The 14,650-nt window shown below is 36.6% G+C and overlaps 3 long non-coding RNA genes across 3 annotated transcripts; 1 reads left to right on the top strand and 2 right to left on the bottom strand.

Moving 5' to 3' along the window:
• Positions 1–4,085: 4,085 nt before the first annotated feature.
• LOC127968675 (uncharacterized) lies at positions 4,086–5,994 on the bottom strand. Its single transcript, XR_008156050.1, has 2 exons — positions 5,628–5,994; positions 4,086–4,310 (listed from the first exon to the last, which is right to left on the bottom strand). It is a non-coding gene; the product is annotated as an uncharacterized LOC127968675 (long non-coding RNA).
• A 1,149-nt stretch (positions 5,995–7,143) lies between these two features.
• On the top strand, positions 7,144–12,439 carry LOC127968694 (uncharacterized). The gene is made up of 6 exons (XR_008156056.1): positions 7,144–7,231; positions 9,452–9,517; positions 9,842–9,925; positions 10,148–10,258; positions 12,085–12,170; positions 12,289–12,439. It is a non-coding gene; the product is annotated as an uncharacterized LOC127968694 (long non-coding RNA).
• On the bottom strand, positions 10,800–12,367 carry LOC127968657 (uncharacterized). The gene is made up of 3 exons (XR_008156041.1): positions 12,276–12,367; positions 12,066–12,156; positions 10,800–10,884 (listed from the first exon to the last, which is right to left on the bottom strand). It is a non-coding gene; the product is annotated as an uncharacterized LOC127968657 (long non-coding RNA).
• Positions 12,440–14,650: the final 2,211 nt, after the last annotated feature.

The following is a 14,650-nucleotide window of genomic DNA, read 5'->3' as shown; positions in this document are numbered from 1 at the left end:
AATATAAGTCGCACTTTTTTCATAGTTTGGCTGGTCCTGCAATTTATAGTCAAGTGCGACTTATTTATCAAAATTAATTTGACATGAACTGAGAGAAATGAACCAAGAGAAAACATTACCGTCTACAGCCGCGAGAGGGCGCTCTATGCTGCTCACTGTGCTCAGTGCACCTATATCCTACACTGAGCAGCATAGAGCGCCCTCTCGCGGCTGTAGACGGTCATGTTTTCTCTTGGTTATAAATAAATGCGATATATGTTATATATATATGTTATGTTATATATTATATATGTTTTTTTCCTCATCATGACGTATTTTTGGTCTGATGCGACTTAAACTCAGGTGCGATTTACGAAAAATACGGTAATCTAAGGTGAAGCTGATACCTCATTCGGCACAAATCCAAATGTTTCCATGTTCCCGACATATCTGGATGCTAAAATGTTACTTATTATATAGCGTTAGTACTTTCAATTATCATTACTTAAAATAATCTTGTCTGTAAACAGTTAATAATCGGTTAAGGAGCGTCGGTTAGGAAAAATAACTGAAATTAACATCCCTAGTCAGAAACGTTACAGTGCAAAGAATATAGAATAATAGTTACACTACTGTATAATAAGTAACGCTGTATATGCGTCCGAAAGTTGGACTCCAAATTTCATTCTAATAATTATTTTGAGGTTAATATAGCAAATGAAAACTGTTCAGCTTCTGGGAAATTTGAGAAGCTCCTCTAGGCCATTTTAGTTCCCCTCACTCCACAACAAATCATTTCAATTAAAAGTATGTAGAAAAGAACAAGAATTTAAAATATAAGAAGCTATAGCAATATTAACGAAAAACCAAAACTAATTAATTTAGGCTAAAACAAAACCGAAACCAATGTTGGATCTCTCACAAAATAAAATGTTTCTGTATTTGGGATGTATTTGGATGAAAAATGATTATAAAAATATCCTAGTGTTTATTATAACCTAATGTTTTTAAACATTTTGTGACTGCATTATGTATATTTTTGAATTAAAACGTATATGTTTTCTGTCTCTCTCTCTCTCTCTCTCTCTCTCTCTATATATATATACATACATATACGTAACTTATTTTAACCATGCAGCAAACCTTTTTAAATATTTTGATAATTTACTGAAAATAAATAAATTACTTTTTAAACCGTTTAACTGATTATTAATCGGTCAAAATTAGCTGATACATTTTGGTGCATCATGCGCACTCAGAAACCGGAGACTGAACGAATCAGCAGAGCTTGTACGAGCTTTTGGCATTGTTGAATCTGTCTCAGACGTTTTCAAATGTTGGAATTGGTTAGCGCATCTATCTGTGCATGATGGTGTCCAGTGACTCCGGCGAGCGGAGCTTCTCAAAGTTGGGAATAATCAAAGGAGAGCTGCGGTCCTCAGTTGGGCAGGAAAGGCTTGTGATGAGTTCACAGCTGAGCGGACATTTCACTCGTTGGCTTTAGGATCACATTTGCATATGCCTTAGGCTACTACTGGAATTTGTGATTGGTTGACAGCAAATTTCAAATATTTAATGGAATGATAAAATAACATTATTAACCAGTTAATGGCCATTTAAAATGTTTGATTCTGTTTGGAACTAAAATTTGATTTTGTTTCGGTTTCTGGTTCTTTTCCTGTCAATTTCCTGTTTGCTTCCGGTTTTAGTTTTCATTCCTTGAACCAGATCAGAGCCATGATTAAGACTATATGAAACAATTACATACCTCAAGTATATATTGTTTTATTTAAAATATTTTTATGACTGTTGATTGTCAGCTATATGCTAAGGATTTGCTCACACAAAACAAACCAGATTTTACACCCAGATGACTGACAGTTCCTTTAAAGTCCAGCCTCCTACAAGTCAGTGAATAATCGACTGAAGGAAGTCAAGTCAAGTCACCTTTATTTATACAGTGCTTTAAACAAAATACATTGCGTCAAAGCAACTGAACAACATTCATTAGGAAAACAGTGTGTCAATAATGCAAAATGGTAGTTAAAGGCAGTTCATTGAATTCAGTTATGTCATCTCTGTTCAGTTTAAATAGTGTTTGTGCATTTATTTGCAATCAAGTCAACGATATCACTGTAGATTAAGTGACCCCAACTAAGCAAGCCAGAGGCGACAGCGGCAAGGAACCGAAACTCCATCGGTGACAGAATGGAGAAAAAAACCTTGGGAGAAACCAGGCTAAGAGAGACCACTGTACATGCACTACCCCCACCCACAATTCCTGCCGGCCCGAGACTCGAACTCACAAGCTTTCGATTGAGACTCTCTAACCATTAGGCCACGACTTCCCTAAAAATATGGACTGCATTTTTATATAGCGCTTTCAACAGACCACATGGCCATCCAAATCGCTTTACAAGTTGCCTCATATTCACCCATTCACACACCAACGGCGGTGTCAGCCATTAAAGGTGCCATCCAGCTCGTCGGGAGCAGCTGGGGTTAGGTGTCTTGCTCAAGGATAACAAAGTGTTGTTTTTTTGTATTAAACATCACACTTAAAATTGACATGACAAACTCCTGGAGGGCCACAGCCCTGCAGAGTTTAGCTTCAACCCTAATTAAACACACCTGATCAGCTAATCAAGTCCTTTAGGCTTATTTGAAAACTGCAGGCGTGTGTGTGTGTGTGTGTTGAAGCAGGGTTGGAACTAACTCTGTAGGGCTGTGGCCCTCAAGGAACTGAATTAGACACCTGTGATATTTGCCAACAAAAATTTAAATTAGGTGTTGATTAAAAGCAATTGTTATACCTATTATTAAATATGCTGTCCTTTCTGTCAAATAGTTTGATTCAGCCAAATCTAAATAGCTTTCACAAAATATTGAAATTAAGCTATTAAAATTTGGTTGAATCAAACTATTTGACAGAAAGGACAGCATATTTAATAATAGGTATAAAAATTGCTTTTAAAAATTTGCCTTTAGGTAAATCAACACCTTGTTTATTAACTTATTAATCTGCAGGGGTTTTTTTATTCACCATTTGAGCTCAGTATGCCAGAACACTTTTCATTTATTTGCACATTTCACTTTGATAGAGCTGGTAAGTCCCGCCCATCTGTAAAACCCCACTGGACATCTAGGTTGAAAAAAGTGAATGTGAGAAAATTATTATTTTCTGGTCCCGTTTGAATTGTGCCATGAATGTGAACATATGTCGTCTGTGAATTTTAAATATAATTTTTCATGTTAAGAGTTTGACAGTATATTATCTGATTCTTTGGCTAGCAGTGGTGGAAAAGACATAACGAGAAAGACTACATGTCGCCTATGTGACGTCACCCCATAACACATTTTCCCTCCACTTGTCATGGTCAAATCACGGTGCTAATGCTGCGATAATCTATGGAGACGGATCGAGATGCCTGTGTGTTTTGTACCCAAATGTCACCATTCAAACCAAATGGGTTGTTCTTTCTTCAGATTCACGTCTGATGTAAAAACTAGTTGTAATCCACAAAGTCCTCTCACACAAAGTCTAACCGTATCAAACTTCTACCCGCTAAATTGTTGCATTCTTCACACGAAAAATTATATTAAAAATTCACAGAAAACATATGTTCACATTCATGGCACAATTCAAACGGGACCAGAAAATAATTACTGTCTCACATTAAATAAATTAATGAAATTGACGATTTTTCAACCTAGAGGTCCAGTGGGGTTTGGGCGGGACTTACCCAGATAGCACAGGTACATCGCGGGGACGTCTGTGCGATGTATGCTTTTGCATCTGGGAGACGTCGTTTTTAGGGCGTTTGCTCATCTGGAAGACGTCGCATAGACGTCTTTTTCCGATGTTCCAGCGATCTCCGGGAGACGTATTACAGACGTTTAATATTTGAATGTTACGTCTATTAGACATCTGATTTACATAGCATAGACGTCGTTCTTAATTGTACGATTTTATACGTTCCTTCATATTTCCTTTTATTGATCACAGCTTTAGTTACACTGATTATGCATGCGTCTTCACATATGAGAAAAGTATAATAACTAACCCCAAGTATTTTCCACTCAGAATGAAAGAACACAACATGCTGTTGAATGATTTGTATCCTTTTATTAACAGTGAATGAAAATAAGCAGTTGTTTATGTTATTATTATTATTATTATTATTTTAATCCTGAACCAAACAAACAAACAACAAAAAAGCAAGTTGACTAACAAGGCATTCTCCCTGGGGCCAAGCGGAGATAATCCTTAATGTGTTTTTCAGCCTCTGCTTCAGTTGGCGACGGAAGCACGGGATTCTTCATAGCTGCTCCTGCATGTTAAAAGGTAAAACTTAAATAAGTTTAACAAATAAAACTTTTTTCACTTATTGTTTAATTAAATCCTCAAAATATGTTTTTTTAAACTGGGCTCTTATGAATTTAGACAATGATAAGCAAACTATAAAAAATGATTGCAACATCCGTCCTTCCCTAAAGCTATAATGTCTGTATCAGTATCAATTAAATTATTCATTATTCTATTAGTCATGTAAGATAAATGCATGCAGATCCAAACAAATCCATTTAAGAATTATGCATTAACTGCGCAAAATAATGTAAAATAAGACATTTATTTCGTCTTATGTCTGTTTAATTGTTCATATGATCCCGATGCGAGTTACTAGCTGAGAATAATTAGCCTGCCTTAATGTTATCTAATTGATATAGATAATTGATGTGCAATTAATGTTTGTCTACTGTTTTTAATGTCACTCAGCGTGATGTAGGCTAATATAACATACAAGTAGAACGTTTCATGTCTGTGCTTTCTATTTGATTGGTCACTGTTCATTTCCAGTGGTGCTGAAATTCTGCTTCAGTCATAAAAACTTTAAACTGGTACCGGTTTCAGGTTCTTTTAGAGTGACTCCCAGATTAGTGGAGACACAGCCTGAGTTGAATATTAATAATTTTATATTAAGTCTACTTCGAAAACTGGGCTGGTCAGATTCAAGGAATCGACTCTTTTGGAGTCGACTCCTCATCAGTACTGCGCATGTGCTTACAAATCATCACATCGACCCGCACGTGGAAGTGATCGCCGCGGGAAAACTGAGGTACGTAGCTTGATTCATTGTCATTAATATGTGTGGTGTATGTTTGATTTTATATAAAGTAAATTAAACAGATAAGTATTAGCTTAATATTGACGAATAGTTGTTTCTGTGGTTTAGTCAAGTGGCGGTAACAGCTGATTTTGTGGTTCATCAACAGTTCTTCGTCACTTAGCCTAACTGTTAATCGTAAAACAAAAGTTAACATTTCTAAAACGCTCTTGTGAGTATGAAACCGCGTTTTACACTGTTAAAACGGCATGTATCTGCTGGTAGGCACATGCATAATATAAATTATGTTTTGTAGGCCTAATAAGCTGTATGAAAAGCTCACGAGGGGTAATCGTGCTTTAACGAACAACGTATGATTTTAATAATGCATTGATGCATGCATTGATTCATGCTGAAATTAACATTAAGATTAATAAATTATGTAGAAGTATTGTTAATTCTTAGTTCATGTTAATTAATGCACCTTAATTTAAAGTGTTCCCCGTACACTGTACATTGGAAAACATTTTGGACGTAATTTACCTATTAGGAGTGCTCCTATGTTTGTTTTCCTGATCCCTCGCTTTTCTCCCCTACCACACCAGTTTAGCTGTTTGGCTACAGGACCAAAAACCTTGGAGCATATTCTCCATATTGTTTTCTTCAGTGTGTGTCCTCCACTGATGGATAACCTGTTCACCTTAAAAATAAAAACACATTTCAAAACATTATAGACAATGCCCAAACATTATGGTCCTGTTTCACAGACCGAGCTGAGTAGTTACTCACAAATTGTAATCTGTTACTGATTCCAAATTACATTAGAAAATTGTAGTTAGCAATGAAATCCATTACATTACACGTTTTAAATAATGTAATCAGATGAGTTTGGTCAAAAGTAATCTAAAAGTAGTCTATCAAATTTAAATAGGATAATTAAAGTACCATATGACATAAAAATACAAAGAGTAAGTAAATATATTTTAATTGTTGTTATTTATAGCATGAAATGCATTAAATAATATATTATGTCAAGTTTTCTCAAACTGGTGTTTGTGAATGAACTGTAGGAGGCTTGTGAGTTCAATTAATGAGAAGCTAATAATTATTTAAATCACAAAAAGATTTTAAATTAAAATAAAGCATTTTAAAAAAATGCATGTCATGTGACCATAACCAGTGTCGCAGAACCAAAGAACATAGAAATGTGACACTTAATTATTAAAAATATATATATATTTTAAAATCTCATGAGTACTTTTAAATAAATATATTAGGTGATAAGACGACAAAAAAAAAGTTTGTAAAAATCAACGTGTTGATGCAGATGCTATGTTCTTAAACATTAAATTTTTTTAAATCCAGTGATCAAACGCTGCCACCTGACCAACGACGGGTCTCTGTGTGAATATCCAGAAAACCTGAAGACTTTCTGAATGTATATAAGCAGCCTTCTATTTTAGAAAGGAAAATTTAAAAAATTAAAAAGAGAAATTAGGAGAGGGGGGTAATAGAATAATCTATTACTATATTGTAAATATTTAATCATGTAATCCATAAAAAGTAACTGTAGTCTGATTATGAGTTTTATAAAATGTAATTTTATATAATTACAAGTTCTTTATTTACTAGAATCTGTTTACGTAATCCAGATTGCATGTAATCAGTTACTACTGAGCTCAGAACAGGGATTAGTTAAAATCAGGACTATAGGTCCTAGTTTTGCTTTTATAAAAATGCTGCATGTGTGCATCTTGAGATGAAACAATGGCACTGACATATTGTACGAAATGTTATTGCAAGTTATTTTGAGTTAAGACAGCTCACACATGCATTTTAGTCTGGGACTAGCCTTAAGCCTGGTCTGTGAAACCGGGTATATAATAGATATTATTTACTTCATTGCAAATGTTAAACCTTCAAATGTCAAGAGATTTGTTCAGAGATTGTGTTCTCTGATGGATTGGACAGAAAATGTAATGTTAATAAACCTAGTGTTATTAATTTGCAGTGTATGTGTTTACTACATGTGTTTATGAATGTTCTTTTACATTGAAAGTTAGATGGGTGTTCACCCCAAGCATCTTCTTGCTCATTTTCATTGGACAAGCTCACTGGAACAGCTGGAGTTAAGAAAGGTGAAGTTGGTAAGTTGTATTTGCTACATTGACAGTGCATGACACTGATACAATATGGGCTAGATTTACTAACAGCTTGCACCAGCACAAACCTTCTTTTGGTGTTAAAATAGTACTGTCAGGATTTACTAAAGAGGCGCAGTAAAGAATTAGTGCTGAAAAAGATGTGGACAGTTGTTTTTGCGTTTAACCTTGAATATGCATTTTTAGTAGTTTTCCTTTGAGACACAAAATTTATGGGAGGTGAGTATTAAGATGAATAACGCAATGATTTAATAACATTTGTGCTCTTCAAATTATTTGTATTTGCTATATTTTTAATGCCCAAAAAAGGCACTTCTTAAAGCAGGTGGTAATTTGCGCTGCACTTGGTAGATTGCACTGGTTATTGTGGGAATGATCTGGCTTCGTCTGTTCTGTAAAGTTTGCATTGTCAGTAAATCGCACGCATAATTTTCCCTCCCATCGGCAAATTTATGGAATTGTGCGCTAATGCTAATTTGGCCTGTTTAGTAAATCTGGCTCAAGGGCTCCTAAAGGGGTCATATAATGTGATTTCTATTTTTCCTTTTCTTCAGTGTGTTATGTAGGTATTTGTACATGTATAAGATCTACAGAGTTACAAAGCTTAAAGTCTCCCACTAAAGGATTTATTCCATCTAAAAGATAAGGCTGATCCAGACCATTCTAAACGGCTCATTCAAACACGCCCCTACACATCTACGTCAAGATGTGGAAATATTTGCGTAATGCCGCCCAAATGTTCACTCAAAAAAAAAGGTGTGGTTTCAGGAACCGCAGTTAGTGTTAAAGCAGTCATGTCAGGGAGATGCTTTGTGTTTCTAGGCAAAAGCACTTTATGTGTCCTTCCGAAAGTATATGCAATGAGGAATCATTGTTAAGATTTATTTACAACAGAACAACCCAGATGTTCAAATTTGTACAACAAATTTAATGGATGACAGTTTTGTGAACCTAGGAGAGTACAAGGCTGGCTGTGCGCTATTTCAAAAAAAAAAAAAAAAGGTAAATTCAGACTTTGCTATGACAATCTTTGCAACGATTGTATAGTAAAATGCGCCACACAAATAAACTTGAATTGAATCTGGTGCTTATTCTGAATCAGCTACTTTAAGTATGTTTTCTTAATAGTTTAAGTGTTTGCTATTGACTGTTCAAATGCAGAATTTTGCGCAGCGTAGAGTAACATGTTGTGTGATTACGTGTGTGTGTGAGGGTAACATCACAGCAGAGTAAACAGACTGTCAGAAAATAATAGCACATAAGCTGTCTTAACCGTGGCTTGTGTACTGCATCATCACTGTGTCTGTCACGCGACTCTGTTGCCCTTTCGGGCTTGAGCTGATGGTAAAACGAAGGACATTATTAACAGTCTTGATATTTACTTTGAAAGATGAAGCTTGCGATTATGGAAAGGGGCGTTGCGTTTCCGACGAGTGCTTGCGACGTTCGCCCAATAACAATGCATTGGGTCAGTTGGCCATTCAGAGCAGCCTGTGCTTGACGGAAGGAGGGACTTTGTTGAAAATGACGTTTTTGAGAGAGGCGGGACATAGAGGAAGTACAATAATGTACAGTATTTGAAAAATGTTTTTTGAATATTAAGGCATGTCAACATATTCTGTTACACCAAATATACAAAATAATGGTCTTTAAAATAGCATATGACCCCTTTTAGTGATACCCTAGTGTAACGATTCAAATCTCCATATTCATCGGGAAGAAGGAGGCGGGAACCGGCGCACAATCAAAACTCATTTTAATATTCAAAAGTAAATACAAAACGGCGCACCAGTCGTCCGTGAGGAAACATAAAATAATGTCCCAGGCCTGGTCCTCTCTCGTCCTTCACGGTCATCACTCCAGGTTAATATCCTTCCATCTCCTACGTGGGACTCGAGACCGGCGGTGGGGCGCAGGTGTAGCTCATCTCCAATCACTACACCTGGCCTCACTCCTCGTTCCCACGCCTCTCGGCCCCGCCCCACTCGCCACACCTAGTAATGACTGAAATTGAGTTTTTTTTTTTTTTTTTTTACTTTGCATTCTTCCTTTCATGGTCTTTGGTCTTGAGAGAGTCTTAAGGCAGAGAATTTGTTAGAAAAAGTGAAAAAAACTGTATTAGGTTGTGTTAGGCCATGACTCATTTGCAATTGTGTTTTTGATTTCCTCCATATACTAATTCATGTTTTTTACCTTGAGTGATAGATGGGTGTTCTTCCCAAGTTTCCAGCTGGCGGTCTGAATGAGAGAAGCTCATTGACATTACAAAAGGTACTCATTCTGCTGCTTCAACTGAATTGTGCTCTCTATTTCTTTGGATTTTAGCTTATTTAGCTTTAAATTTTTTGCTTTAAACAAGCACATTTTCTATAGTAAACCTAGATGAAATCCTACAGTATTTACCAAAAGTGAGTCATACAACTTACGCTGTGTTCTTTCTTGCTTGGAACTTGAAGGTCTCAGCAAAGAAAATGCATTCTCTGATGGATTGTACATAACATGCTGAATTACCTCATGTGTGTACAGTAATTGTCCTTTTTGTTTTCTTTTACCAAATACTAATTGTTTTTTTGTTTTTTTTACCTTGAATGTCAGGTGAGTGTCCACCCCAATGATCTTGTGGCTCATCTGCCTGGGAGAAGCTCATGGGAACATCTGGAGCTGAGAATGATGGAACTGGTAAACTTAAATAATTTTACATGACACATTCATTTTAATGGCTGGTTTTTATTCATTAAAGGAATAAAAATATGATCAGAAAATCAACTTGAATAATAAGTTTACAAACTGCATGTCATCTATTTATTCAGCAATCGGAAACTTGACCCACCCTGTTATGGGGTCAGGCTTTTGAGTTGTCATAAATGCTGTGAATTTACAGCTTTTACATTGTGTTTACAGTACTCATGTAGAGCCTGTTACCTCGACAGCTGGGGAAAGTCTCAAAACGGGCCTGCTGTGGCTTCTCCATGGCCCTTTGGTGGTGATTAACAAATGCTGTTGAAAGAATTGGTATGTAGATGTTATGTCTGCCTCACAAAACAAGATTTTGTACTACACAAAGCCTTACTAAAGCTTGAGATTGCTATCATTTCTAATTGACAACCAAATGTTTATTATTAAATCATCCTTAGTATGTAAATCCTCAAGTTATGAATGTAATGATAGTAGTTCTGTCCAAACTGTTAAAATAGCAACAGAATTGGGTGAAGCTGAAAAAGAAAAGTGATGTAAACCAACAAATCACGAGAGCCTGTGCTATACATTGATCTTACCATGGCTAAGGAACATTCTTGAGCATGGAACAAAACATCCACAAATATCAGTTTTCTCAACTTAAACCTCACAATTGCTGAAAGAGTTCACTGCTTTGCTTGTTGTAAGCAGAGGTCGTACAACAGGACCTGAAAAAGAATAGCACTCAGCAGTCACACACTATTATGCCTTAGTCATTTAACTGTTTTATTGTATTTTTACCTTTTGTCTTGATGTATTTTAGAGGTGCTGGAGGTTTTGGTGCAGGCGGGACTTTTGGTGCGGGCTGGATTTTTGCTGTAGGTGGATTTTTGTCTCTATTCATTTTAACTTTTTTGTTGGGGGTTTCATGAAGCTCATCATCTGATGAGAATGTTTTCTTTCTAAGAGCAAAATCAGGGAATTAGATTATTTTACAAAAATTGATTATATAGGTAATAAACTAGCATGTTTGTCAATTGAAAAAAAATCAAAAACAAAAAAAAGCAACAAATACAGTGTAATTTCCTTTTCCAATTCAAACTCCAAAAAGGGTGCATACTACTTTCTGTGGTCTATATACAGGTTTTCTGACACCGTACAATAACCCAGGAAGGTTAGGAAAAGGCCAAAATATATATAAAAAGCTCTTCTTACGTGAATGTGGCAAAAAAATTGGCAAAATTGACCCTTTGCAGGAAGTTTGATTGACAGGCAGGCTGACCAATCATATCGCAAAATCTGTGATTTTAGTCCGACAATTAAACCAGACTGGAGATAAATGACCGGATTAACGTTGGTGGACTAAAATAATTTTTGTATAGACTTTGTTAAATAGGGGTGCACAATATATATCGGCTGATGATTAATGCGCATCTCTTCAGTAAAGCTGGTTTTCTAATCAGCGGTAAATTCCATCAGTAGCGTGAATTCACATAGAGCAGCTGTTACTACACAGAGCCGTGGTTCACAGACAAGCTGCGCTAATCCAAGTTCATTATATGCTAGGATTTGCACAGCTTGTCTGTGATCAACGGCTCTGTGTAGTAACACCTGCTCTATGTGAAATCACGCACCTGATGGAATTACAATATTTATGTTTGTTCACATTTGTTTCTTTGTGTGTGCTGTTGCGTTTATATTTTGATTTCTCCACGAGTCAGACAGGCTGTACGAGCCTCAACTTATGTGACCTTAATCAGAGTTTACACTAAAAGTAATACAATCAGAGTCATTCTCGCCAAAGTTTCCGTGCTGCCCTAGTTATTTTTTATTCAAATTTTAATGAGGTTAATTGTCCTGTCGGTCAAGTACAATTCTTTCACTTGCCCCTTCACAAAATCCACTTGTCCCGGACAAGCTGAAAAGCGTTAATGTCGAGCCCTGCATTAGAAACTGAACATGGCTGGTTACTAATTGTGAGTGAAAAGGTAGGGCTGAATTCAAGATTATAAGTAAATAACTTAAATTTATCTATGTTACTCACATAAACTTTCTATAGTTTCAGAAGACTGAATATTACTGTTTGTTGAAATTACTTTTCAATGTATCTTTTTAAAGTGAAATATGTATTTTTACAACTTACTTGTGAATTCTTTTTATAGAATTTTCAGATTCTGAGATGTCAGAAGTGTAGCATGCCCTTTTCCATTTTTTGGAAATGTTGTCAAATGATGCTGAAATTATCAAAGTATGTGAACTTAATTCATGAAAACATTAAGCTGTGGAATATCATGTATTAGTAATTTTGTCATCTGTTTTAATGTTTATTTAAAGTGTATTTTAACTTGCTTACCCGACTCATGTAGAATTCTGGCCTGATGCTTGGTCCAACCCTTATCTGGCTGTGGTGCCTCCATCAACCTGACACTCTTTAGTAACCGGTCCAAGTCTTTGTATGGAGGCCACCATGAGTGGCCATCTGAGTACCAGGACTTTGCTACGGGACCGGTACTCCCTTCTCCGACGAACTCCACTATCAGGTACATGTTCTTTTTGTTGTTGTTTTATTTTAGCTGGAACAACCTAAAGCCCCATAAAGTGTAACGATTCTTATTACATTTCAGTTGTTCATATGCATGATTCAGTTACCCAAAATAAAAGTAGAAAGTCCAAAAAAAAATAAAAAAATTAGTGTGTGTGTAAAAGAGGGACTGAAACAAAATTACGGTCATAAGGAACTAAGAAAGCTTTCGACTCAATGTTCTCAAACTTGCAGAAATGTGTTGGTCTTGAGATGCCATCAACTAGATGAATACCAAGTTCTGAGGATGGAAGGGGATAATCAAAAAAAGGTTCATGATTGTTGAAGGTAGTGTAGGCCACGTAAATGTCATCCCTCGCTGAAATTATATTTTGCAGCTTTGCAACTTTCCCATCAATGTAAACATAACTGTTGGCCTGGTCCAGTTTAAGAGTGTAAGAGCAGGTTTTTATTTCTTTGTACTGTGAAGATCCATGAAAACATTCAGGTAGAGGGCCAGCCGTGTGTTGTTTTCTGAGCATTGGTGGGTTGTTTTTCTCCTTTTTGCTGCAGCTTTGCATTTCTGAGAACCTTCTCACAATTTGACTCAGAGGACATGTAGGTTTCCGCAGGAGTCTCTTCAGCTTGTTAAGGTGATTCTCATACTGGAAAGCACTGAAGTTGTCGAGGACACCATGCTGTTTTGCATCTTCTGCAAGATGTACAAGACTGTGGAGGTTGTAGGACAGGAATTTGGGGCCGTATAGCTGTCCAAAGTGTGTGACAAAAAGTCGCAGAATATCATTGGCATAGTCGATGTGATCACCAATTAGGCTGTTATTGCACAAGATGAAGATTCCCACAAAAAACAGCAGGAAGTTTTTGTATACCTCCGTGCTGAGTAGGTCTTTCAGCATAATGTGGCCTGTGTACAATACAAACTGTCTAAACTCGGTCGCCTTCCAACGATCTATTTCCCTCACTGCCCTTGGTTTGCGCGCAAATTCCATAGGCACATTTTTTTTTGCCACCAACCAACCTTTCTGTCAGCACAGTGGCTTGAAATCCTGACAGCCTGCAAGTTAGAGGACCCAGTCGAAGCCACAAGTGGAGAAGCCGCCTCATGACACCAAGGCACACAAGGTGCATGTAATCAAGGGGGAATCCAGAGACCATATCCAAGGATGTTTCTTCTAGTGGTGAGATGCCATGGTGGTGATCTGGATCAGTCTTATTTCTGAAGTTGTCATCATTTCTAAGAGGCATGTCATTTCTAGGGAATGTCATCCTGTTCTCCAGGTGCACACCATCCTGAATGCACTTTTCGCATCCATGGTAGCCTGCATAGCCCTTCACTTTTTTCAGAAAAGCACGTGCAGGTGCGTCGCAAATCATTGAGGTAAGCTGTAAAGTTAACTTGAGTCCTTCAAATTCAAAACCATGACTTAAGTCTTTTATTTCACAGATGAAGTCTTCAAGATACTCATTCAGTGAGCTTGGTTTACTATCACCACAAAATAAACCTATTGTCATATGATATCCAGACTGCTTTGATTTGAACTCTCTCTCTCACAACAGACATGGAAGAGAAGACAATGCTGAATAAAGTCGTAGTTTTTGCTAGTTTTTGGACCAAAATGTATTTTTGATGCTTCAAAATATTCTAACTGCCCCTCTGATGTCACATGGACTACTTTGATGATGTTTTTCTTACCTTTCTGGACATGGACAGTAGACCGTACACACAGCTTCAATGGAGGGACTGAGAGCTCTCGGACTAAATCTCAAATATCTTAAACTGTGTTCCGAAGATGAACAGAGATCTCACGGGTTTGGAACGACACGAGGGTGAGTCATTAATGACATAATTTTAATATTTGGGTGAACTAACCCTTTAAGACTTCTTCTATTCCTTTCTGAAAGTTTGTCTCAGCAGCTTTGTGATTAGGTTTTAAGAAAAAACCCTCAGCTAAAAACTTTTACTGCAATTTAGGAGAAGTCTTAGAGTAAAGATAAAATGTTTTGTGAATACGGGCCCTGATCATCACTGTTTTGTGTGTTAAACACAATCTGCTAAATTACATTGTGAAAAACTACATTTTAATGAAAAATATATATATAATCATAATCTAAGACAAAAATACTGTTATAAACTAGATATTGGATAATTCAGCAGCAAAAGGTACAAGAATCATGGGTGCACAAAA

The sequence above is a fragment of the Carassius gibelio genome, chromosome A4, assembly GCF_023724105.1.
Source record: "Carassius gibelio isolate Cgi1373 ecotype wild population from Czech Republic chromosome A4, carGib1.2-hapl.c, whole genome shotgun sequence".
Taxonomy (NCBI): Eukaryota; Metazoa; Chordata; class Actinopteri; order Cypriniformes; family Cyprinidae; genus Carassius; species Carassius gibelio.
This window is presented reverse-complemented; position numbering and strand designations above follow the sequence as displayed.